Source organism: Myodes glareolus, chromosome 13 (genome assembly GCF_982192425.1).
Source record: "Myodes glareolus chromosome 13, mMyoGla1.1, whole genome shotgun sequence".
Taxonomy (NCBI): Eukaryota; Metazoa; Chordata; class Mammalia; order Rodentia; family Cricetidae; genus Myodes; species Myodes glareolus.
In genome coordinates this window covers 47,781,880-47,806,627 of record NC_142038.1, presented here as the reverse complement: position 1 = coordinate 47,806,627, position 24,748 = coordinate 47,781,880, and the positions used below count along the sequence as shown (strand labels likewise).

The 24,748-nt window shown below is 44.0% G+C and overlaps 1 protein-coding gene across 6 annotated transcripts in view; it reads left to right on the top strand.

The window, feature by feature from the left end:
- Arhgap26 (Rho GTPase activating protein 26) overlaps positions 1-24,748 on the top strand; it is a 398,943-nt gene that overhangs the window by 322,387 nt on the left and 51,808 nt on the right. The window lies entirely within an intron of this gene.

Below are 24,748 nucleotides of genomic sequence, written 5' to 3'. Positions count from 1 at the left end.
GCAGAAAGAATGCGTGCTCTGACCAGAGCAGCTGGACACTCAGCCACCAGCTGTACAAGTGTTGGGAATCACTGACTTCGCTTTTCTCCAGTGAAAACAGATTGAGGCTCAGCCCTAGGCTATCTGCAGGCAGTTGTTTCTGTTGGGGAGACACCAACTTCAGGAAAATACAGGGCAGAAGCACCTTTTCCCTGTCTCTCTGCATGCTCTTGTGTGATAGCGTTCTCAGGTCCCCCTCCAGTTTAGATATTTGTCATCTGCAAAATGGGCCAAATATTTGTATTAGGGCAAACTAAGGGATATCAAATTCATAACAACTCTGAAACTGGTTTATGAAGTGTTTGTAAAGGAAATGGAATGACAGGCTGAGGTGACATCTAGAACTAAGCAAGGTCGGGCTCCCCTTGGTTGTTGGCAGAGGTAAATCATAGCCTTCGGGAACTTTAATTCCTGGCCTGCTATCTGGCGTATAGGCATTTGTTTGCCAAGAAGTGGACCAGTGCCTCTAGAGCGTAGAATAGTTGTGTTTCTCCAGCTTGTGGACATGGAGTCTCCTCTGGCTCTCCATAGCTGAACTTGCCTTTGGAGTCCTCTGGCCTTGCTGTGTGCTTCCTTCAGCTCTTAGGCACCTGCTTCCCTAGCCATTCAGACCCTCTCTCCACGCCATACTCCCATCCCCTTTTACACCTCCGACCCTACCCCTTCTTTGCTTCTCTCGTCTTTTTGTTTAAATCAGTGAACCTAGCATATGTTACAGCTATTCCTTGCACAGCGTGAGCAAAGTTGAATTTCTATCCCAGGTTGCTTAATACTCTTGAATTTAGCAACCTAAACCAACCAGTGGTCTTTAATCTGTGCTTTTAGCAGCTGGTAACTTGGCCCCCTGAGTCATCACTGGGTACAGTCTGTACCAAGAGATTGTTTAGCAGCTAAATGCAAAAGGGATGTATCTTTTAAGCTGAACCTGAAAGAGGGGCCTTGGGATGTTTTTAAGGGTATTTGTATATGATTTCGGCTTGCGTTGTTTGTTGGGATTATTTAGCCTGCTTCATGAAATCTAGGGCTTTCCTGCCTGGTTTGAATTCAGCACTTTTCCAAGGAATGGAGGGTGACATCAGGAATAATCGTACCTGTTTGTCTTTGGAAGAGACTGGACTAGGATTCTGGCTCTATTCCCCACAAGACTCCTTGACTCCTACCTTCACGGTTTTCCTGCCTGGAATCTGCCCGAATGAACCAGAGATGGAAATTTAGCAGTCCTGACCTGGCAGGTGAAAGTCACTGCTTTCCTGGAGCCATTTGGCTCTGAGGTGTCTGTCAGCACACCGTGCTGTGGTGTTCAAGCTGGGTCCCAACCAAACCTTTCACCTCTCCCATCTTCGTTCCTTTTGAGATGTTTAGAAATATTTGATGTAGATGAATACAAAAATGTGGCCAGAGTGGGGCTGGAAGATTATCATTCTCTTTGCCTATTAATTAGGTATAATGTGAGGATGAAGTCACTAGGGGGAAGTACCTGTTCTTTTTAGTTCTCTCATCCTTTCCCCTGTTTTATCATTGAACACTGGTTGATCAACATGATCATGTAGGAATCATAAGAAAAGAAACATGTTTATTGCTCATGATCCATTGATTCTTTGATGATGCATCGAGTTCTCTTAGGACATTGAGGCTCTGTGGTTTGTGTGAACATAAAGCTAAATTGAACATCAAAGTCAGAGTTGCTACCCATGCTAAGACAAGGCTGCTGTGTATCAGTCTTGGATAATTCTTCACCTAGCTTCCTACAATAGCCAGGCTTTTCCTGAGGACCACAGGACAGCACCAAAGTTTAGTGGTCTGCAAATGTCAGCAAATCTTGGTAAAGCCTATTTCGTGTCTACATTTCTGTCAAACTGCTTAGGGTAAACCAGAAGAGCAGAGTTCTTGCTCTTCCTGAATTAACACTCTGCTAGGAAGGGTAGACAGTGGCACAGGGCAGACCCTGAATGGGACTCGCAGCTCATCAATGTGTTCAGTGTCAATGTTAATGGAATATATGGTCTCATGCATCAGATGGAAGTAGTGAGAAAAGTGTGGTAGAGCCAGTATGAACTAAGCAGGTGCTAGGGAAGCTCTCAGTAGATGGGGCAAGCAAGACCACATAATCCAGCCTAGATTAACACAGCCTACTGACAGGTGTGCCGGCACGGGAGTTACAGGGTTGGTGGAAGCACTTAGCCAACCTTTGAAACCAAGATACTTTAAACAAAAGCCCAGACTTCATTCTGGATATGGACAGTACAGATAAAACATTCATCTAGACACAAATCTTCTCCTTTCACCTGCATTAACTACAAGTGGACTGCAGTTCTAAATATAAGATGTTAAGCTACACACCTGAGAACCTGGATGGCCTCGACTGTGATGGTGACTTTTCCATTAGGACGTCAAAGAAAACATTATTACAACTCCCTTTAAACTAAAACCTACAAAAAATAAAGCTAAGAACACAAAGAAATAAATTACAGACTAGGAAAAAGAAATATTTACAAAACACATATCTGATAAAGGACCAGTATCCAAGACTCACAAAGATCCCATAAAACTTAAGGATAAGTAAACATCAAACACAGTTAAAATGTGGGCAAGAAATCTGAACAGATACCTCACCAATGGCGAATGTTCAGATAGCAAACAAGCAAATGAAAAAAATGTTTCCATCATATGTTATAAGGAGATAAAAACCAAAGAAAAGATACTGTGCAGTCATCAACAGAGCCAACATCTCAGAACAAATGATGTCAGTGAAGGTGGCAATGGTAGCAGCTTCTCCTCATTGCTGGTGTGAATTCAGAGTAGCACAGTCACTTGGGTGAACACTTGTGTGCCTTGCAAAGTTAATATACCTTACCATTTGACCAAAGTCAGGCTTCTTCTTGTTTCACCAAGTTAGTGGAAAACTTATAGACATAAAAACATCCACAGGGATTCTTAAGCAGTTTTAGTCATAATTGCCAAAGCTTGGAAGCAATGAGGATATCTGTCAGTAGATGTTAGTGGATAAACTGTGTAGTGTCTCTGCCCCATGGACTGTCACCATTCACCACTAAAATGATGTAAGCTGGAGCCTGAAATGGCTCCGTGGGTGAAGGTACTTACTCTCAGATCTGATGGTGTAAGTTCTAACCTAGGAACCCACAGAGTAGAAGCAGGGAACTGGCTCCAGAAGGTTGTTCTTACCTGCATATGCGCACACAAAGGCACACTAAATAAATAGATAAACGTTTTAAAAAATACAATCTCATGACCTGTGAAGCCACTGAGGAGCCTTAAATGCATATTGTTCAGCTGAAGAAACTAGTCTGGAAAGACTTCAACAGTGTGATTCCAGCTACATGGCTTACTGAAAAATGCAAAACTCTGGAGTATCTAATAAAGATTAGTGGTTGCCAAGGATGAGAGAGTAAAGATTCAGGGTCAAGACATTTTTCAGGACATTGAAACTATTTGATATAGCACCTTAGTGGTGAATACAAGATACCCCGTGTTTGTCAAAGTCAGTAAACCCTATAGGACACAAAGAGTGGATCCAAACAAACTAGAGGGTATAGTAATACTGAATCAGCATTGCTTCATCCATCAGAACAACATCCTACACCAAGATATTAATACCTGGAGAAACTTAGGGAGTAAGGGAGAGGGGAAGGCACATGGGCACTCTTGGGGTCTTTTTATAAGTCCCAGATTCTATAAAATACAAATCTATTAATATGTATCATTTGAAAGTGCAGATTCTCAGTTTCCTTTTGAAAGGAAGAAGACTGAGTGCATGGAACCCATGTTGAACCTAACAGGAGGAAGCTTCCAGCCTCTATAGTCCCAGAACTGCCCTGCTCCCCTCCCCTCCGCCTGTAGGCCTTTGAGAGAGTAAATGAGGGTTAGGATCTTTGCCGCCATCCTTAAAAGCTAAGTGCCCAGAATCTGGCTATCCTGCACCCTTGGTCAGGGGCCCCACAGAGAATGAATTGACAGAGAATTCAATTGGTAGAATTGACAGAGAATGACTTCCAAGCTCTGACCCAAATGCCTCACAGCTTCCTACATCACCCTCCTGGAACCCAGTGATTATGTACAGTTGTGGCTCTAACCCTGAGCATGATATCCTATCACAGAAAGAAGCCCAGTGTCTTAGCTAACGCTAACACCTGACCACCAGTCATCTGAATACAGCCACATGAATTAGTCTAGGCAAGATTGACAGCAAATCTGCTCATAGGTCTGTGATGAGTCATGTGACATGGTTTTTTTTTTTTTTTAAAAAAAACACGTTATGTTTAAGAGAGGTTTAGTAAACAGCAAAGTTAACTAACACAAGCCCTGTCGTTTTATGGCCTCAGAGTGTTGTGTGGAACTGAGCTACCTAGGTAAGACAAATGTGTGGAAATATTCTACCTTGTAGCAGAGTGCTGTGTGGAGACCAACATCCCAGATTTTAGAATCGTTTAAAGAAAGGAAGTATCTCATAATGAGATTCTAAAAAATTAAAAAGCAAAATAAAAGCTGGGGCTAATGGTTGAGGTCAACAACAATAATGACTCAGTCATTGAAATGTAAAGTAGAAAACCTTGGGTTTTCATTCTGGCACCAATGTAGATTCGCCAAAAATACCAGTCCATATCTATTAACATACCCAACCCAAATCCTGGGGGCTTATGGAGAAGTGAGACCAGTACATCTCCAAGAATGGAGGCTATCCAGTAGGTGCTTAAAGATGGCTCCTAAAACCTCCTTCCACAGTGATCAAGAGAGTTAGTATCTACCCAGTGCCTGTAAGAAACTAGTGATATTTTAAGCCAGGTGCACGCCTTTAATCTCAGCACTCAGGAGGCAGAGGTAGGCAAATCTCTGTGAGTTCGAGGCCAGCCTGGTCTACAAGAGATAGTTCCAGGACAGGCTTCGATGCTACAGAGAAACCCTGTCTTGAACCCCACCCCACCCCAAAAAAAGATAGTGATATTTTAAGGGATGTAAACAAATGCTCAATAAAAAGTAAGAGGATGTCCCACCATGGACATTACACGCCACATTAATGCCACCAACTTAGAAACTCGTAGGCATATGCTTTCTTCAGACTAGTTGGATGGAAGGAGAATGTTAGGATTGATAGAAGCTTGAAGGGTGGGGGCAGTGGCACCAATGCCAGAGGTCAGCTTAGGTACTCTGGCTGTGAAAATGGTCCTTATGCCCCAAAAGTATCTCACTGGCCAGTAACCTCATAAATAAAATAATTTTTCTCAGCTTTTAATCTTAACACATGTGCACACATGCCTTTCCTAATTATTGGCATTGACCTAAAAGATGTGTGCATGCTAAATGTTTGCAGTTTCTGCCGAAGGCCCAGCAGCCAGGACTAGCAAGTTATGGGTCATCAGGCTCTGGAGAGGATACAAGCACCCTGCTTCTAGAATGGTTTCTCTGAAGCACTCCAGGCTTTTCTGCATTTGGTTCAGTTGCTCTCTAATGAGATCTGAAACTTACTCAGCGATATCTCTGGATACTTTTACTTAGATTTTATGCATTTGGCCAAATAATGCAGCCAGCAACAGTTGAGTACCTACTGTGTGCAGATGTTCTGAGTCATTTACAAACACAGGGGCAGGGAATGTAAAGAAGGGGCAGAAAGAGCAGCAGGGTGTGCTTAGCATGCAGCAGGCCCTGGGTTCAATACCAGCTCACCCCTTCCCCGAAATAAAAAAGAAAGCAGCGTGGTTTCTGCTTATGCGGATTGCATATTCTTATAGAGATGGGAAAAGAATAAATGAGTTCTGTGAAGAAAACCCAGAGACAGTAAAGGAGACACATTTGAAGGACGAGAAGAAAATGACTTTGTCCCTCCTGTAGTTTCTGCATCCATGAAGTGAGGTGATTTTGTCACCTATAGAAAGTTGGTGAGGACCTCAGCTCACTCTCAACACACTCCCACTGTGAACACCACTGTTGCTGACATTGCTCTAGAGCCTGCTCTCCCTCTGCACACACAGCCTGTTCTCTCTGTTCCCTTAGTCCTGACAGACATTTTAGTTTTGTGGGAAAATACAGCCCCCCAACTGTTTTGCTCACTCTCCCCCAACTCCCTGCTTAGAATCTCATCCTGCAGGGAGGGACTGAACCACCTTAACACAAGACCTTATTGGATAGGCACTCCTATTCTGGAAAACCTGGAAACCTACAAATCCCATGAGCTACCTGATGAGAATATGCATAGCTGTTATTAGTTGAGACCAAATGATTCACAAAACAAATATATGCGTTAGACAGGTTTTCATCAATGGCATTTTTAAAGAGAATTTTATCCTCGGTGTTGTATCTCAAGATAGTTACACCAACAGGCATTTTCTAAAAGTGTCTCTGTTAGCCACATTTTGGATTGTGGACATTGGAGAGAGTACTTTTTCCTCTGGCTGGACCGGCCTTCTGTAGAGAAAAGTCTCGCTGTCAGATTGAAGATTCTGCAACTGACCTACCTGTAGGCAGCGAAGGTCTCCCCAGACTTCTTTCTGCCTGCAAACTTTGGGGAATAATTTACACACAGCGTAACCTTTTCCTGTGACTCCAACTTACTCCGTGCTGAATGGGACATATCTGAAACTTTGTTCTGCTTCCTTGGGCTCCTGGGGCTGTAGAGGCGGCAGCTCCTCAAGTGACTGGTCACCTTGTCTTGATGTGAGTAGAGAATATTACTGGTGTGACCTTCTGTCTTTTTCCCATGTTGTCTTTTCTCCTACCTGCCTTTTCCATTTTTCTACACAAGATCTCACTCACTTATTGGAAGCCCCACTGGATTTCCCTTGCTTAGGGTAGGACTTCTTGCCCAGTTGAACCTATCTGAATTTTATTGGATTAATTTGTTTGGTTATTAGCTGGCCAACATTTATATAATATAAAAACAACTTGAGACAGCTCTTACACTTTGGTGACCCAGGAGAATTTCTTTCCCTTGTACCAGGGCAGTCAGCAACATTTGGATCCCTATAGCTTGTCAACAGAGGAGTGTCGGAGGAGCAGGTGGGCTCCCTCCCAGTGTCCCACCAGATCCCTGTCTTTCGGGAACAAAGGAATCACAATGGAAAAATGCTTCATCTCACACACACTCTTTTCCTTTCCCCTTTACAAACTAAAATATATAGTGTCTGAGTCTTTTCTGTAGACTTCCCAGTCTTATTCAGTCATCTAAAAGAGTTTCCCAAATCTGCCTTGACAGTTCAGTGCATGCTTCAAGCCTCAGGGTTTATAATTATAGGTCTGAATGAATGGATTTCATTCTAAGTTAGCTGTCCTCAGATGCCTTCTGGCACCCTATTTTATAGGAATGTGGGTGTTAGGCATCTTCAGTCTGAGCTTTGGGTAAGTTCTTTGGGGAAGGGGATTTGTCCTGATTTTCAGGACTATTGTGTGCCTGCGGGGACTTTGAAGGAAGCCTACAGTGTAATTTTTTGTCATTTAGGGTTAATTTGGAAACATTTCTTCCATCATATATATCTGTATCTCTATATATAATGTGAGGATGTTATCAGTAGATTCAGAGTCTACCTTGGGTGGACTAAATTAACATTAAAGAATGTTTTTGAAAGAAGCTTAGTGAATCTGGGGGCAGATGCCTCCTTGGATAGAGAAACAGTCTCATGACCTTGTTTTCAACCCCTCGCTATGTTAAGGATCTAGAAAGCTCTGCTGATCTTCCAGAGGATTCTCTTGGTCTGGGTAACACAGGTCTTCTGGGACTGTCTTAGTTTGATGCAAAGGCTCAATGTATGGTTCTGGATCAGCATCCAGAGCACCACCAGAAGCCTGCTAGATAGATTAGGCAAATCCTCACTCTCACACAGACACCCTGATCCGCCCAGATCAAACGCTCCGCTACAAGTGCCCAGCAGTCTCTGCCTTATCAAACCTCACAGGTAACTGTGACCTTGCTAAGTCTGAGGACCACCATATGCAGTGGCAGAGGGCATGAGGCTGGTGGACTTCCCTGAGAAGAACATTACGGGTTAGCTCATTGCAAAGTTCTTGGGGCTAAGTCTGAATCAGCCCTCTACTGGCTCATTGACTGTGCAGGGGTGACAGTACTGGGACTGTCCAGAGCCCAACCCTGGCTGAAGGCGCTATACCTGATGCTGTTGATGAAAGGCAGGACTGCTTTCAGAAGAACACTGTTGAGTCAGCAGGGCAGCATTTGCAGCCCAGCCCAGCCAACCAGTTTCAAATGCAGACCTCAGGGTCATCAAAGAGGCTGGATGACTCTTAGTCTAGCTGATTCTTTCCATTGATTGTTCATTGTGTGTGATATGATATAATCAAGATGCTGATATTGACAGAACAGTTCTCATGGTATATGGCACTAAAAAGAGTAAATCCCAGTGGACGTGGACAGAGATCTGAGAGTCAGTGTTTCCCAAACTGCAGGAAAGGGTGGAGAATGGAGGAATTGAATACCTTCTGTCTAGAGAGATCAAGCCTTGACTCTGCCATTTTCTGACTGCAAATTTGGGCATGTTATTTATTGTTTCTGACCTAACTATTGTCTGTGAACCATTAGCCAGGCTTGGTAGCACATGCCTTTAATCCCAGAGGAGGCAGATAGATCTTGGGGAATTTGAGACCAACATAGCCTACATAGTGAGTTCTAGGACAGCCAGAGTTATATAGAGAGACCCAGTCTTACAAAACAAACAAACAAACAAATATTCACCTTCAAATTAGATGAGATAATGGGATAAGGCTATCATAATAGTTAATTCCATGATTCAAAATAAGCAATCAATAAATATCAGTTGTGGTTATAATTTATATGCCAGACAGTGAGATACAAGGGGTAGCATCTGTTGTAATCTGGTGGCCCCAGATCACATCACCTAGTGACATCGTACATTGTAGTTGTTAATTTGTGTAATTATACTCAACATGATCCCACAGCAGTGATATCACCTAGCGGTTTATTTCTCAGAACATGTCCATGTTCAGAAGCAATATATGAGTTTTTGGTTTTGTTATTTTGATTTTTTTGAGACAACTCACATTCCCCATGCTGACATTAAGTAATCCATCTCTGAAACTGTGCACATCTTCATCCTCCTGCTTCCACCTTCACAGTGCTAGGATTGCAGGCGTTCACCACCACTGTGGCCCGATGCATGCCACTTTAACCTCATCCTTTGCCTTCACCAACAAATTTCAAGTGCTAGCTTGCTCAGTAGTGGCGCATGCACACTCTGTACTCTGTTTTTGTTTTCAATCTGATGTGACACAGAGCAGCCCAGATTAAAAACATTGAGACAACTTTAAGAGTGAAATGAAATATCTAAGATAGGATTAAATACAAATAATAAAATGCAATGGAATTTGTAGAAGCACTCTCTATTACAAGATAGGCTTCAAGGTGTTTGTACAAAGTCAATCAACAGATGTACGTGTTTTCCCGGAGGAGCCTTGTCAAGCCACCCACCATGTTGTTTCTCTGGGTAGTGCCAACTGGAACTACACTAATTAGGTTATAAACTAATTGAGGTCTTAAGTCTTCACCAGGGAATAATTTAGCCTCAGGAATTCCTCTGTAGCTTCTGACTCTGTGTTAATTTAACTGCCATTATGGCAAAACGCAAAACAATTTGTGAAAAAAATAATCATTCTGAAATGTGGGATCTCAGTCATGTACTTGTTAGCTTTTCTTCTGGTGCCTACCAACTTCCTTCACAAAGAAGCAGTGTGCTGGCTCACAGAGATGGCCTCCATGGTTCCCCAAATACTCTATACAAACTGAAGACAGCTGCTGGCTCCATGGATGGGGTCAGAAATGCTCAGAAGAAGAATAAAATGCTGCTCTGTGGCTTCTACTTGAAATGTCTTCAGGGAAAAGGGATGATGGTGTTCACAGAGCGATAAAGTTAGAGATGTCATTCCAAGGGAATGTTTGCAATCCTAAGAAGAGACAATGATATAAATAAAACAGCACAATACGAAGAGGGTTTCTTTATAATCGTGTTAGTGCAGGGGAGTCACATAAGACTGTACAGAGCACGAGGGCTCATGACCACCAACCCATCACCGTCCCGAGGCTGAAGGGCTGTGGACGGAAAGTGGCACCTGTGATGACTGAGACAGTTGTCACCTTGACGAGATCCGGAATCACCTAGAATACAGCTGTGTGGAAGATTCATTGTTTAGGTTAATTGAGATGGGAAGATTCACCCTGGGTGTGTGAGGGGTCATTCTGTGGACTGGGATCTGGACTGACTGGAAATAAGAAAGTGAGCTCGGCTTTATTAGTCCTTATTCTCTGCTTTCTGACTTGACTGCAATGGCGCCAGCTGCCTCAGGCTCCCACCTCCATGTCATCCCTGCCCCAGTGGACTGTATAGTCAAACTGTAAGCGAGATACTCCCTCCGTCCGTCCGTCCGTCCCTCCCTCCCTCCCTCCCTCCCTCCCTCCCATTGCCTTTGTCACTCCAGTGAGACAAATATCTCACACAGGATCAGAACCGAGAAGTGGGGAAAGTTAGAGCCAGAGCTGTGAAAGGAGCAGAGATCTGTATCAAGGAACAAAGCTACAAGGGAGCGGGCAGCTTCAAGGAACTGGAATACGTGCCTGGGCTCCGTGCTTCTCTCCTGTTAGTTTTCCAGGGAACCTTACTGGTCAACTCAGGAAGCTCGACTGCTGAGCTCCATGCCCGGCCACTCCTCGAGAAGGAAGCAAGATGGAGAAGGTATCAAGTGGTGACCCAGGACATCCAGCAGTTGTACAGACTGCTCACCAGTGGCAAATGGCAGAGGGAGAAGAGTGGCCAGTGTGGGGCAGAGAGTCAGGGCTGTGTGCGCTGGAACCTCTGAGCCTGCAGAGGCTCACTCAGTGAGAAGGAGGTGCACAACAAGGTAGCTGTAGCTCACCAGCCATGCCTCTTAGCAGCCTCAGTTGTTTGATCTATTAGCTGATTCGGGTGGAGTTAAGTGGTTTGGATATACAGCTAGATTTGAAAACAATTCATGTGCATTATATAACACTACTCAGGCAAGAACCCATGGGTATAGACATCAGAAGGTGTGTGTACGTGTCAGGAATTTTCCTGGGAAGATAGAGAGGAATGGATCTATCTGGTTGTCTTAGAAGGAAACAGATGGGTGGAGAGTTCATGGTAGAAAGAATAGCTTTTCATTTCAACAGCATCCTTACATAGTGAATAATTTTTTTCTAATAAGCGTTGCATTTTTGGACAAAAACTTGGTTAAAAGTAAATAGGTGAACTTAGTTTTGGAATCATCTTTTATTCATTCTCTTAAACCTTCAGAGTGTGTCATTGTGAGAAGTAATTCTGTCTGTACCTTTAAACTGTGATCTGAGAGGAGTTGAACAACATGTCCTATCTCAGTAAGTCACTGCTCTAAGGGTTCTAGATGACGTTCAGTCCGTTGATTCATCCATTCTTCCAGCGGCCCTGTGACTCCTCTCTTGGCTTGTTCAGTGTTCCAGGATGGTAAGCGGTGGCTAGGAACAACACAGGAAATCTGTTTTGGAGAAAGCTGAGTGTTCTCTCAGGTAGTTAGGTGGAGTGGATTCAGTTAGACCCCTGCTTCAATACTATTTCAAAGTTCATGCTTAAACTGGGAATCTGTATCTTAGAAAAGCAAAAGGTATATTTCACCATGGCAGCTATTCGTGAAGTCCTCCCAAGACCTAGCCAACACTTCTTGATGGAAGCAGTTCAATTATCTTGAGCTATATATAGCACTTTCACCTGATCTGCAGTTCCTCATCTACATCTACCTAATTTCCTTTAAAAAAAAAAAAAGCTCCATTTTAAAGTTGAATATATAATGGAAAAAGCCTTCACTCCTGACCTTTATGGAGACACCTTAGAGTTACTCAATAATAGTCAGCAGTTGCCCTGGTAACCTCAGACACACTGCTCAAATAACCTGCATTCATCACCATCCCCTGCCTTCAGCGCAATGAGATCACCTGCTTAGTGTTAATGGAAAGAGGACATTTTAGTGCGTTTTAACCCCTTCAGCTACTCCTGCAAGAAGAGAGGTGATGGTGTTTGTGATTACTCACTAAATGATTTTCGTTTGTTTCTTTCATGACTAAGGCACTGAAATCGAATGAAAAGCATCCTAGCTTTTGAACAGAAAGGAAAGTCTTGTTCATTCTGCTTTGTTCAGTGATAAACACACTTGCAGGCTCTAATTCAGGATGGACTTGACAAGTCTGCCCTCATGCGAGATCACTGAAATGGTAAGCAAGGCCCACTAACTCGTGTACTTTGACTTGAAGGACCTAGCTAGAAGTCAACAAAGCCAACGTTGAAGCAGGAGCGAGGTCTCTTCAGATGATTCCACATCTCAGAGGAAGCCGGCATCCTGGAGCATCCAGATGCTGTGCTTCACACTGCAGACTTCAGAGCGGGGGCCCTGTGTGTTTCTGGGGGAGAAACAGTCCCTTCACCCTCAGTCACACACGTCCTCGTTCCTATTCTTCTTTGACCCAATATGTAAAAATGGAAATGTGTCCTTCGTCACCCCCTGGCAGCATTCACAACATTCAGTTGTCATAGTGAAAGCTGATGGGCAGGAGGTCAGCAATCCAGTAAGAACCACGGGCATCCTGGAGACAACACCCACAGAATATTAGTGGTTGATGTGTTTAATGCCATCCTAACAGACAATAGTTAGATCCCATACTGTCCCCATGGAAGTCTTCAGACTGTCTCTCTCTCTCTCTCTCTCTCTCTCTCTCTCTCTCTCACACACACACACACACACACACACACACACACACACACACCAGTTGCAGTCACTTTCCTTTCATTGTTTATCTCTCCACATTACTTATTTTCATCTTGGTTTTTCCTGAGGAGGAGGAACCACCAGCGGGGTATTTGCTGCTGTGATCTCTCTGCCCCCTGAAGCACTCCCTAATCCAGAATCCACAAGGTCTGACACATAGTCCCTTTGCAGTAGATTAGACCCTTACTCAGACCCTGTTGCTGAAGTCGCTCTTCCAGGCTCTGTGGAAGAAGTGAACTTGCACAGTTTGCTCAGATCCCTATTGCCCAGATGTGGAGAGCAGACCCACAAGTGTGACAGCTCACTGCTGCAGTTTAGTAGGACAAGCAGCCTCGTCGTTTACACTGAAAGCCTTCACGTTGAATGAAGCACCTTTACAACTGTACATCGTGTGTGCAGGGTTCCCATCCCTCTCCCATCTGCTTTTATGTTGATGCTTTTCTTGTGTGTGTGTTGGTTCAGCTTGCTTTAAGTTGGTGAGAAGAGTTCTAATTTATGACCCACCCAGCTTTCTTAGCCCATTCACCAAGAGGCTACCTCTTAAAATGTACCAATTATCCAGCACCAGCTTAGAAGAAATCAGACAGTGGGTTTCTAATGGTTTTCACATTTCTGATACCCTTAAATTTATTTTCTTTGCATTAAAGAATGATGTAGAAAGGGAGAAAATATCAAAAAGAATGGAAAACTGGAATCTGCCACTTGAATACAGGGCATATTTAATGCCTATTCCTCTTAACATTTCCACAGGGCATGCTTACACAATTATATTGTTTTTTTCCTTCCAGGTAGCAGTTTATTGATATTTGTAGTGGCAAAAATCTGTAAGAGTTTCCTATATTAAGCCCTACACCAGCAACCTGTTAAATCAACATCTATTGACCATGACATCTATTGACCTTCCGTAGAAGGGAAAGTTTGACAAGTCACACGCTACACCAATAAATAAGAGCTTCACCAATGCTCTGCATTCCATACCCACATCTGTGTGTGAGGCTAGGAGTGTTCTTCTCATCTTTGTTCATACGGAAATTAAATTCCCTCTTCTACACAAGCCAGTTTTGAAGTTCTACCCTGAGTTTCAGCATGAATCCATTAGATCCTGTGCCCACAGCAACTACCTGAGTACACTGTTGGGGTGAAACTAGCTCTCCTCACTGTTTTTCTTTGCATACCTGGCTGACTTTTCCAGGTTCTTCTTCCGCTTCTAGGAATGTCAGCTCCTGGAGCTTCTTTGTTTCAACTGTGTACCAATTCCAGGGGCCACACAAAGGGAGGCTTAATAAAACCAGCATTGATTCGATCCTTCAAACACAGCCAGCACTGAACCAGAGCAGAGACTTGCTTAGCTGTGACCTGAATGCTCCTGTTGCAATGGTGTGAGTCAGCTTTCCACCGTATGCCCTATTTTTTTTGTAGGGGGTGGGGAAGTTTGCCTTATCCAAGCAAGCTCATAGTATAAGCCATCAAACTTGGTGTGTCTCATGAAGGATTAAACCTCTATGTGCAAAAACATTTAGAGAAACCTAAGACCCTCATCTAGGATCTAAATACGTCATCAGTGTGTTGGCCCCCAAACATGAGAGCAGTATGATTTCACACAGACTCCTAATTGTGTGCTGGAAGCCTTATGCTTTGTTCTCCTCTGGGGTCATGTAGAACACAGCAGTTTGAAGTAAATAAGAAAAAGAAGGTGCAAACTCTGTTCAATTGAGCTACCCCATGTCTTGCCACCTAGGAAGATGATAGCCCCATTTCTCTGTGAAGATTACTTTCCCGTGTGCCACTGTGGAGCTCACCTGGTTCTACCTAGCAACCAAGAGGCTAAAAGTGCCTGGACAAAGCTGGGGACTAATCAGGACCCTGGGGAGCCCTGCTCGGGTATTGCAGAGCAGAACATATGTGTTGAGGTTCTGGGTTGGACAGTGGGACAGGAGGTTCACCTGTTGTCACGGAGAAACATCAGGGAAACAGAAATACATAACATAAGGCTTTATGGGATTTTGTATATGTGGTATGGGAGGTGAACCTTCTTCCATGTCACCTCATGAAGTCCTCAGTAAAAAATGGTTCCTTGAGACTAAGGGGGACAGCTTAGTTGGTCAACTGCTTGCCACTCAAGTCTGGGGGGAATTGAGTTCAATACCTAGCACCCACATGAGAGCTCAGGTGCAGTGGCTTATAACCTCAGTGCTGATAGGTGGAGGCAGGTGGATCACTGGGACTTGCTGGTCATCCAGCCTAGCCTACTCGAGAGGGCTCTAGGTTTCAGTGAGAGCCTTTCTCTCAAGAAACAGAATGAACACAGTTCCTGAGGAGTGACACTGAGGTTGACCTCCACATGCCAGTACGCCTGTGCACTTGTTCACACACACACACACACACACACACACACACACACACGAGAAAAGGAAAAAGTGACTCCTTGGTACTCAGTCTTTCACAGTATTGAGAGCTTGGTCTCTGAGATGTGTTGCTCACCAATAGCTTTCTTTGAAAGGGGTGGGTCACATGGTCTCTGAATGCTTTATCGCTTCAGGAGAAATGAAGATACCATCTGCTTCATAAGGCTGCTGTAAGGTTTAAATGGAAAGTTTAAATTAAAAGTTCTAGCACAAATGTGCTCAATAAAAGTTACTCGACATAAATATGGTCACAGCCACTCTCCTAACAATGACCAAGTCATTGACTGGTCTTTGGAGGTTTTACTGAAATGCCAGGTCCTGTTTGTGATGGACACAGAGTCAAAAGGGAGGCCCTTTCCCAAGAACTGGTAACAACCTCCACCAACATGACCAGACCCATCCCAGTTAGACTTCTGGCCATTCACACTTAAGCTGTGTGTAGCCAGGGCATCCACAGCTAGCTCATATCTTGAGTCCTGTTGGATATCTGTAGACCATAGGCAAAGGGGGTGTGGTTAGGCAGCTCAGACCAGGAGCACAGGAAGAGCTGAGTAATTGAGTCCAGGCAGAGCAGAAACTCCACGGAGGCAGGGCCACTGGTAAGAAGGCAGGGACCAGAAGTTATTGATATGTCAGTCCTCTTGGCATCCAGATGCTATGCCTGCTAGTTGTCTCTGGCTCCCTTTCCCATCCTGTGTGTCTACATTTTGCCCACAGTGCTGCTTTCTCAGAACTTGGTATTGCCCGGACCCTGTGGGTTGCAGTGCTATCCTCCAGCTATACTCGCATTAGAATTCTCCCCAAAGTTTCTGGTAAATGCTCTGTTTCCTGTCTGTGCTTCCTGAGGAAGAGTCTAGTTGCTTGAGCTCAGTTCTCTTCTGAGCCAAGTCACTGGTTGGTGGCCAATCTATGGCCCAGTGGCTTTGAGGCAGGAGAATTGACAGTTTAGTGGCCCCATCACGTAGCTATAACTTGGCTCTCCAGTGTTTTGGAAGTCCCACTCACAAGACAGGAGCTAGCTGTACTCAAGAACAGAAGGGTAACTGCTGAAGAAGCAAGTTTCAGAAGAACTTTATAAAATGCCATTAAAAATGAGAAGTAGTACAGAGTCCAGATAAAGTGCAAGGGTCTTCTTCACCCAGCAGCTCCTTTGATCACAGCTATATGGATCAACACGGCAAAAGTTGATTTTATAATCTCCATTCCTCCTCATTTAAGACATTACATTTTGATATATTGTACTTGGAAAAGTTGAAAATACGTGTTACATCTTAGGAAGTTTTCCTTTGATCTCAAGTACAATGTTAATAATTTTATTTGTAGAGTTATATGATGGAGAACCTTATTCTTTATTGCTGTAAGTTTTATACAACAATTCTTTATGATATAGAATGGTAACTGGAAAATTTGAATGGGCACATGACTAAGCAAAATCAATCATATATTTTCATGGTTTTTTTTTCTTAAGCTGGGGCTGCAGCAATATTCTGTCTTGCCTTCCACCGTGGTGAGCAACCATAGTCTCTACTGCCTAGGACCATTGCAGTCATCCCAGTGTACCAAGAGCAAACGTTAGGAGACAGTGGGAGCGTAATTAGGGGAGAAGGCTTTCTTGAGTCCTCCTTGGCTTTTCGGGGTTGAGGGCACACACATGTGCATTCATGTGTGTATGTGTATATATGTGGGTGCAAGCATACATGAAAGTCAAAGGACATCCGGGTAGGTCAATCCTTAAGCACTTTCCACATTTTGCCTGTAATTGGTTTGGGCCTTTGCCATGTAGGCCAGGCTGTGAGTTTCCATGCATCTGCTGTTTCTATGTGGCAGCCTCACTGGGATGTCAGGCTTGTATAGCTGTGATGCTGAGATACAAAGGCGAGTCCTCACACTTCAACACGTCATTTATCGACAAGCCGTGTCCTCAGCCCAGTCTTTGGTTCTTTGAGACACGAGCTTGCTATAATCTTAACTGGCCTAGAACTTTCTGTGTAGATCAGGCTGGCCTTGAACTTGTATTGTTCTTCCTACGTGTGCTTTGGACCCCGTGAGATTGTGCTGTGCCACCATCCCCAGGTAACAGTGTATTCTATTCAGGGAGTTTGTTCTTCTCTTTCCATAGTGTCACTGGAGCTTTACTTTTTCTTTTCTGCTTGTATATTTGAGTTTTTAAAATTGTGTGATGTCAGAGTTCGAATCCAAACCCTCACATAAGCTAGGCAAGTGCCTACCACTAAGGTGTACCCTGCCCAGGCTTGATTCTTTTTTATTTCAGTCGTTCAATATGTAAGTGCATTGCAGGCACCCTTCATTTTACTATGCTAGACTTCATTCAGATTTGTAGATAGTGTGCTTGCTGCTTTTTTTTTTTTTTTGGCTTGTTTGTTTTTAAGAAATTCAAGGTTTGTGGCAACCAGCTCAAATGACCATTAGCTTTCTACTTTCACAACAAAGTAGTTCTGAACTAAGATATGTGTTGTTTGTGCATAATGATACCATCACACATTTACTAGGCTATAATGTAGTGTAAACAGACATTTGATAAGCCCCGGATAACCAAGCTTTTCATCAGCTTGTCTTCTCACTGCCGTTGTCTGAAAACAGACACGCAGCTCATCGGTTATGTCCTCACTATGCGACAAAATCCCCGACCAGAAGCAGCTTACAGGAGAAAGGGCTTATTTCAGCTCACAGGTCAAGGGGATCCAGTCTGCTATGGAGGCAGGAACAGGAAGTGGCTGGTCATAGTGAATCAGCTGTGAGAAAGGAGGAAGATAAATGCTGGTCCTCAGCTAGCTTTCTCCGTTTTAGGCAGTCCAGGGCCCCAGCACATGGAATGTGCCACCCATAGTTAGAGTTCCCACCTCAGCAACATATTCAGACTTGTGTCTGGATGATCCTAGATCTTGTCGTGTTGACGAGTACTGCTAATCATCAGGCGCTGTCATCTGTGCTTGTCTGCTAAAGATGACTGATAGGGAGAGAACCCTTGATGATGGCAGATAACAGAAATAGAAAATAACTAAAAATGGGACAGATGGGAAGGTCGAGATTCAGACAGGACTGTGAGCTGGGATGGGCAAGGAAAGCTTTGTGATCAAATTTGCACTTGAACTTGTATCTCGAATGATGGGTTAGATTCAGAAATGAGAGAGCATTGCGAGGTTAGGATGCAGGGACACACAGGGCATGCACAGGGACTGCTCACAGCTAACGTGGGGCAGGTACCTTTCATCTGTAATATTGCAGTTATTTTGTTTCTTGTATCAATATGATTTTTACTTCTTTAGGCATTCAATCTGGGAAAGCCTAGTAATGCTATCTTCCCATCCCATAATTTCATGCTAGCTGGATCCCCATGGAGCATCTTCTCTCAATTTGTCTTGTGTAATTGACTTGCCTGAGATGTTTCCTATTTTCATCATAGTTTGCTTCACAGTCAAATAGGTCTCGCCATCTGGAACTGTTTTCTGTTTTTTTTTTTTTAACCCATGTTTTCTCCCACAAAAAGCCTGTTTCCGTTTCTAAGTGTCCTAAGGTCCTATGATATGCTCCTTATAAGAGTTAACCTTTCTGTTTCTGCAATAACACAATGACCAAAAGTGACTTATGGAAGAAGTTTATTATGGCTTGCATTTCAGAGGGACAAGAGTTTCTAATGGCAGCAAGCAGCAGGCATGTCAGCAGGGGCAGGAAGCTGAGAACTCCTATCTGCTGCTGCAAGCAGAAAGAGAGGAGTGGGACTAGCCCATATAGTCTCAGAGCTCTGCCCAGTGATGTATTTCCTCCATTGGCATTGTACCACCTTCCCAAACAGTGCCACCCACTGGAAACCAAGTGTTCAAATATCTACGCCTATGGAGGACGTTTCTCATCCAAAGCACATGTTGCAAGGAGGTCACTTGTTGGTTCCCAGCTTCTCAGCATCTCAGACCCAAAGTAATCACACAGAAACCGTGTTATTTAAACCACTGCTTGGCCCATTAGCTCTAGCTTCTTATTTGCCAACTCTTACACCTTAATTTAACCAATCTCCATTAATCTGTACATTGCCACAAGGTCGTGGCCTATTAGCAAAGTTTCATCACGTCTGTCTCTGGCAGTGGCTCCATGGCTTATCTTTGACTCCACCTTCCTTCTCCTAGCATTCAGTTTAGTTTTCCCTATCTTTTTCTGCTCTACCCTATCACAGGCTCAAAGCAGTTCTATATTAACCAATGGTAATCACAGCATACAAAGGGAAATCCCACATCAACCACACTCCTTCATCTGCTCTGCTTTGAGTTCTGTGTTATCAAAGGTAACCAAGTATGTTTGAAAAGAAGCTGTATTGCTCCCTTTGTTCCATGTAGCTACCCCAAACCAAACACATCAGACTGGTTCCAGTAGCTGAAGCTTTCCTCAAGGACGGCTTTCCTTGGAATCAAGCTGTCTCTCTAGGAGACCAGCAGAGCTCTGAGGCAACTGGGGCAGACCAGATTCATCGTGGCATTACTAAGGGGAGAGTAAAAATAGCCTTACAGAAAGGGCCTGCTTATTTTTACTCCATAGATAGAATGACTATGTTTAGCCTTCAGTTACTGGGCTCAACCTGCAGAAGAGCACTTGGATTTTATTTTCATTTCAATAGGCAACACCAGTTCTCTTTCTCACACTGTAAATGAATGATAAAAAGTGTATTCCAGACATTCAGCTATAGCTGACACAGTCACAGAGTGCCAGGGGTTCTGAAGTCACTGCCCAGTCCCCTGCTTCTGGCTATCCACTACCTTCATGGGTCCTAACGGTATGCTATTCCTCACAGGTTTCTGAAGACTGTTCAGTAGTGTAAACCTCCCCATGCAGCATATCTTTAATGAGAGGTGATAGAGTCAAGACCTTTAGTGCTAGCCTGGGCAAACTTATCAAGCAGGATTTCTGGTTGCATTAACAGCACGCCTAATTAAAACACTAAACAACTAAACTGGAATTCACTGCTTTAGGGCTGTGCTGAGCACGTGTCTACATCCCAGCGTGCCAAGGCTGGGGCGCAGGTATTACATTTGAGAGTCAGCTCTTGCCATCCTGCCCCACTTTCCTCTGGTTTACTCTCCTATGAAATAAGTTTCCCCCTTTGATTCCTAGATGATAACTAGCACCTAAACTGCCACAGAAGTGTAAGTTCAAGAGAAAAGACAGAGGCTCCCATTCCAATAGCATGAGCAACCACGTGGGCCTCATCTTGTGCATCTTACAGCCATCTTTGCCAGTGTCTAGGCAGAAGTGTGATGCTCTTTTGAGCTAGGTTTGAGTTGCCTATTCACCGTTGAGTGGGCAGGGCCTGTGAGAATGGAAATGGGGTAATCCTCAGAAGAGAGAGCACCGGGCCATAGGCCCTTCTTAGACCTGCTTAGTGAAGGACTTGTCTTTTAATCCTGGTAAAAGACTGTTCCCCTCTTCCCCCGTCCCTCAGTAGTCTCTTCACATTCTCTAAAATGTCTTTTTTTTAAAGTGCAGATGGTTGTTGCATAATATATTTCTAGTTTGATGCCTGAATTCTTCAATAATATATTTAATAAATTAAAGCAATGCCATCTTCATTTGGAACCAGTTGATCATTTAAAAACCACGTTTATGGTAACAGGCTTTTATTGTCAGTACCCATCATAGATCATTAGATGGAACTCATGGGAAACATGGTGTCCTGAGGCAGGTCACTTACTTTTAGTCTTAATGATAGTATTGTCATCTTAGAATTTGATTAATAGAGGAAAAATCTGAGAAGGACTGGCCCTTCTCTTCACTAAGAGCCACGGATTTGTAAGAACAGTGTCTCTTTGGGCTCTGCAACTCTGGGAACTGGGAGGCAGGCAGATCAGTGGTAGAATCTTCTGGCGGTCTGCCAGAAACACCAGGACAGTCAAATGACAGCTTACGAACTGTATGAACATCTACAACATGTGGTGACGTTGTCTAAACCTTGAGTACGACTAAAGAACTAATTCTCCTGCCTGGAGCACATTGAGCTGCTGGAAAATTCCACCTTAGTGGTTGATGCCTGGTTCATAGTTCTGAGAACAGACTTTTCTCTGAGGTGGAAACCAAGGCTCCATGGAAAGGATGCTGAGGACTATAAATACTCATGAACTAAGCGCTAGCATGTCAGGCACTTTGCATATACTTACTTAGTCATCAAAAGTCATGACGTATTATTTGAATACTCTGTTACATATAAGGAAGTGAGTGCCAAGAAGTTATTGAGCGTACATGAGAGTAAAAGCTGGGATCTAATCCCTGGCTGTTTAGCCTGTCTCAGTCCGGTGTCCCTAGCCTTCACTTAGTGAAGGTCTTAGTGACTTTGTAGGTACAGATTTGCACAACTGAACCCCAGGGAGGTTCAGATTCAGACAGTGAAGACTTCTGGGGAGCTAGCAAAAACACGGAGAATAGTGGGTAGTGGATATGTACCTACAGGCAAGTCAGCTGGCTGTATTTCAAGAGAAAAGGATGGGGGAGGCAGAGACCAGCCTCAATAAACTACAACAAAGGACAAAGACTGTAAGGAGGAAATGAGGCCCTCAAGGAGGAAAGAGTAGGATGTGTGTTTACCAGCCAGCTCCTGTTGCCAGGCAGTGGCCTAGAAGTTTTATGTACATCATTTCAGCTTCCGCAGCCCGGGGAAGTGCACACCTGTTTTAAGTAGGCACATTTTACTTATGGGAAGCCTTGCACTTAATGGGGGAAAATGAATTGTTCAAGACCACAGAGCTGGAAGAAGAGATAGAATTTGAAATGAGGGCTCTGTACCTCTAGCTGAGAAGTCTCCTAGAGTCTTAGATAACTGTCCCTCATCACCATGGTTTTTTGACCCCAGATTCTGAGGTTTGACAAGTGCAGACAGCAGACCAGTACAGCTCTGCCTATGCCGAGGCAGCACTGTCTCCCCTGTCACAGAGAGGGCAGAGAAAGGAACACAGTGAACAGTACCCAGCCCCCAACACTTGACACTTAATAGAGACAAGCATCCGCACTAGTTTGCTCATCTCTCCTGCAGAATTCATAAGGTTCTGCTCTCAGGCAAGCTGTGCTCTCATGCCACTGCCTCTCAGGAACACCCACGTGTGAATAAGCTTGCATGTGCATGCATATGCCTATGGGAGACAGAGCTCACCCTAAGGTGTCATTTCTTAAGACACTGTCCACTTTGTCTCACATACAGCATCTTCCACTGGCCAGGAGCTCACCAGTCATATTAGGTTTGCTGGCTAGTGAGCCCCAGGGATCTGCAGTCTCCACCTACCCCCAGAACTGGAATTAGGGTACATGTCATGATGTGAGTGCCGGGCATCAAGTTTAAATGTTCACACTTGTGCAGAAAGCAGCCCACAAACTATGCTTCCTCATATGCAGAAGATTTCTCTCGAATTTACCCATTTCTTCCATAAAATTAGCAAAACCTTTTCCCTGAAAAGTTAACTTCCTCACTAACAGGACAGTGGGGTGTGTGCTAGTGGGTGCCTGTCAGCACAGCCCTCATCTCTGGGGTAGGAGCCTTCCCAGAGCTCACTCACCACATTCCCGTCTTATGGTAGGCTTGAGAACTGGGAACTAAACTTCGTTTTGCACCCTTTCTTCCTGGTAGTTCTTGGCATTCAGGTATCCCTGTGCCCTCAGGCCTGAACTTAGTTCAGCACTCTTGATAAGGGATGATTTTACTGCATGGCCATCACATCTATTTCAAACCCTGCCCACCATATTCATACTCATCTCTTGCCAACAAAAACTGGGGCAGCATTTTGAAGATTTGCAAACCTTTTCAAAATGTTGGCATTCGTGTGTTATTTCAAGTCTTTGTGTGCTAACAAGTTCCGTATGTGTGCATGTCACTGGAGCACAGTTGGGTGACATGCGCCAGGTATCTGGCAGCAACTGCTGCCTGAGCATTGTTGAGACCAGCAAAAATCCAGGAGCTTGAGATTTGTTGTTCTTTTTAAAAATTCACACAACTCAGTAAAATTAGAATAAAAAAAGTGAAGATTAACAGGCTGAGAGATAAGAGTAATTCAGTGTAAATCTGCTCGAGTCACTTAGCTGCCATGAAGAGAAGGTGGGGAGAGTAGTGTCATGGGATTTACCATTCAATTGCCTGTTCAAAGAGGACTGAACAACCCACCCCTTTATCAGTTTATCTTAGGAGGGTTTATACTAATGGTTATGAATAGCAAAGCAGGCAATGTCTTGATAGCAGTTTGTGCAAGCGATAAAATGAGGTTCTCCATATCCAGGTGTTTCTCCCATTGGTACCGATTATAAGTGGGGTATAATGTTAAATAGTGTCCAGAGAAAGCGTGTGTTTCCTGGTGTGTGTCTGTTGTGTAATAGTATATGCAATGCAGGATCCCTCTTAGAAGAGTCATCTGTCCAGTTGTCCATCCTTGCTTTTGAAAGGAACTTTGCAGCCGCTGGCTCAAAGCTGAGTATTGTAGACACGATAGATACCTAAAGTTCAGACACCTGTTATTGGCTGGCAGAATTGTGGGAGGATAGAAAAGAGGAAGTACTGATCAGGAGACAGAATTATTGAGCACCAGGAATCTCTTTCTCCTATAGAGCATTCCCGAAGCATGGAGTACAGGAAGCAGAGTCAAGAAACTAGACAACCACCCCAGATCAGAATCCACAACAGTTCTGTCTGTGGGTTGACCAAGTTGTTCCCATCCACAGGGTAGCTGTGGGCTGTTTTATTAATAGTGGTTAACTTTTTATCCCTTCCATACTAGACACTGATCCTTAGAATTGCTAGGCAAGTGCTATACTGAGTTACATCTCCAAACCCATTTTGCTATTTTAATTTTGAGACAGATTTTCACTTTGTTAAACGTGCTGTGTAAGTAAGATGGACTTCAAACTTTCAATCCCTTCCCCTTAGCTTCTTTTGGTGATCTTAATGAGAATGGGCCCATGGGCTTGTGTTTGAATGCTTGGTCACCTTGGTGGAGCTGTTTGGCAAGGATTAAGGACTGTAGCATTGTTGGAGGAGCTGTGTCACTGGGGACAGACATGGAAGTTTCAAAAGCCCACACCATGTCCACTTAGCTCTCTCTTTCCTCCTCATGCTTGTGAATGGGAATGTAAACTCTCCGTTACTGCTTCACAATCATGCCTGTCTGACTGCCACCATGCTCCTTACCGTGGTAGTCATGGACTCACCTTATGAAACTGTAAACCCCTAACAAACTCTCTTTTTCCATAATTCCCTTCAGCCATGGCATCTTATCACAGTTAGGAAAGTTAACTAAGACAGAAATTGGTACCAGGGAGTGGGATGTTTAGTGATGGGCCTGACCGTGCTGCATCTGGAGGAATGTGGAAGGTTTGGGAACTTTGGACCAGAAAAGTGGTTCAGTGCTATCAGCAGGCTTAGTGGATCCTCCAGCAGGAGCTTGGAAGGCAGCGGTGCCGAGAGCAGTATGAACTGTGGAGGCGCATGTGGGAATTTCAGAGGAGAGCAATGTTAGCAACTAGGCTGGAGGTCATTCTTGTGATGT